Genomic DNA, 2898 nt, shown 5'->3' with positions numbered 1-2898 from the left:
ATAGAAACATACAGATATTGGAAACATACATCCATAATATTACTTTCTCTATTAGAATTAATCTATTCACATTCTGAAATATAAAAGTCAACTTTTAAAACAGCTTAAGTTAAGGTTAAATATTGCAAATCTGTACAATAGACTTGATCGGAAAAACACTTATTTTTGTTCCATGCAAACCAGTAAAGTTTTGTAACACTGTGAATAAGATTAACTTCCTCTCCCTCCCCCTGCCTACCTTCTGGAAGATCTGCTGCTGATCAGCAAAACGGCCATAAAACAAGAGAAACAAGCACAAAGAGGGAGAAGACAAAATGATAATGGTGAGAGGAGACGAGAGAGAAAAAGAGAGAGAGAAATTAGGGGCCTCCCAAAATATCCAACATGAAACAATGTAACATTGTTATTTTTAAAACTGTATCTATCAGTAAAAAATAATCATTATTATTTTTTAAAAGCTCTTTTAAAAGTGTCTACTTCTTGTTCCTTCTATTTTTTTTAGCATGATGGTATCCTTTTTTTCCTATGATACTTTTTTTTATCATATAACCTTTTTGCTTAAAATTGTTAAACCAACAAGAAAAAAGACCTTATCCACCTCCTACACTTTGAGGCATTGGAAATAATTATTGAGGAACAAACCTTGACATAAATATTCATAAAACTTAATTTCTTTTAAAGAAAATATTTATATTATAGACAGAAAACAAGTATCACAATTTTAAGCTATTATACCAAAAAAAGTTTACCACTATCTTATCTACAAGGTATGACCACTAAAATGGATTAAAATTAATATGTTTAAAAATATTAGTGCATTTATATGGTTTCCAACAAGTGACACATGCAACAAAAATGAGACTTGCTTAGAATTTCTAGGAAGGCACTTAAGAACATCAATGAAATGTCAGAATATAGGAAAGGTAGAAAGAAAGTACCTGTGTACCTCCGACAGAGAGGAGTCACTTTCATCAGACCTACAGTGAAAGAGTTAGAATTATGAGGAGAAAGAATACAGATGTCAACAGGTAAGGACACTGACTTTGGACTCAAAATCAACAGCATGAATAACAGAAATACAGCAAACATTTCCTTCATAGTGCCCTACTTCTCTGTTTGCACTGAATATCTGTAAGTTTAAGGTACAGCAAAATCATGTAAAAAAATTGATCCTTATATTTTCTACCAAAACTTTGGGGGGAAAACTTTCTATTACTGATCTATCCTCACTTCTATAACTTAGGCTGTGTAGAGGAACAATACCAAGTAGATGAAATATACCACTTCAAGGTTTGTTCTATTTAATTTGACTAGCACTAGAAAAATGTTCCCCTTTCAGTAACTATTAATGAATTTTATTCATCTTGATAACTGTCACTTTAAATTTAGACTCTAATGTTGAAAGTAAACAAATATGTTGTATTTTTACATGGAAAGCAAATCATTCAGAATTTAATAACCCTTGGTTTTAACTTATCTCAAAAACACTCAGTTCTTTTGACTAAGGAGCCCCTCAGTAATAGTTGGGAGACTTTAGAGGGATTTTAAAATTAGGCAAGCCACTCCTCTTAGCCCTACCCTGAAGCCTCCAAGACTGGCAGTGAATCTGGTTATTATGAAAATCTATTTAGATTGTATAACAGGCTTCGGGAGAATGAGGATATGAGTGTTGGCATGGAACATGAGCAGAAACAATGTGTGGGATCTGTATCTCACTAGTGAAATATGTTCTCAAAAAGGAGTCACAAAGAAAGTAATAAAAAAGATAGGCAAGTTTTTGAAAGTGTAGAGTAGTTAGTTACTCGAAGTTTTAGCTTATAAAAATGACAACAGAGTCACGTTATTGGTAGCTCATAAAATATTTCAGTAGAAAATATGGAACTATGAGATTATCAAGATTATCAAACGACTGACAGAAAATGTTATAACTGTGAATGCAAGGTAGACACAATTTAGCAATTGTGATATAAAAAATGAAGATATAAGTAATGAAAATGGACTTTGCAAAGATATTCCTAATGTTCTACTTTTCTAAATTAAGGAAAGAAATGATTTAACAATGTTAAAGAGTATTTTGTTTAATAGCACACAAAAATATTTACCTATCGAGATCAATTTAAAGGACTTGTCATCTACTGATTAAACTTTATTAAAATCTAATAAAGAATCCACAAAAAATTACCCATAAATTTAGTAAATTAAAAATTCTTTAAAAATGATGGTGTCTTTCTCTATATTTATAGAGCCATTTATCATGATTTAAACATGCCAGGCAGATCTTAAATGGCATTCTATAAATGTCAGAGACCATTGATAATAGGGAGATAACAGCATAGAAAACAAACAATCTGGGTGGGAGAGGGTAAGTGGCAAGTCCATACATCCAGTGTTATCATTCAAAATCCAAACAGACATGTCAGTTAATAAATACCTTACGGCAGTATTGTTAGTATTGAATTCTTGCAAGAGATTCTGGCTCAATGTGCAGATACTTTTTCACTTCAAATTGTATGAAAATTACATTTTCCATGTGTCCTGCTTCTCCTCTCCCACAACACTCTCCCAGTCCTACCCCTTCCATCCATAAAGGTGATCTTTTATTGTAAGAACACAATTACTGAAGTTTTGTGGTAAATTTGTCTAGAACGATCAAACGATAATAACATGTTACACATATAACAACGGTCTTTGTAAGCTGTTATAGCCACCAAAGGTAAAATAATTTGCCTATTTTCAACTCAGGCTTCCTGGATTAGAGGCTTTTGTGGGCTCACACAAGCTGAAGAATTCCAAGAAATTTAAACTTCAAGTGGTCTCAAAGATTTTTCAATTCTAAAAGAAAAGGCAAGACAAGTACTGAAAGTATAGCAATGCAAATCTGCAACAGGGAATAATGTT

At 32.1% G+C, this 2898-nt stretch overlaps 1 protein-coding gene across 1 annotated transcript in view; it reads right to left on the bottom strand.

The window, feature by feature from the left end:
- Nucleotides 1-2898, bottom strand: part of KIF21A (kinesin family member 21A) — a 152622-nt gene that overhangs the window by 21062 nt on the left and 128662 nt on the right. The window lies entirely within an intron of this gene.

This window comes from Propithecus coquereli, unplaced genomic scaffold, assembly GCF_000956105.1.
Source record: "Propithecus coquereli isolate 6110/MARCELLA unplaced genomic scaffold, Pcoq_1.0 Scaffold13, whole genome shotgun sequence".
Lineage (NCBI taxonomy): Eukaryota > Metazoa > Chordata > Mammalia > Primates > Indriidae > Propithecus > Propithecus coquereli.
This window is presented reverse-complemented; position numbering and strand designations above follow the sequence as displayed.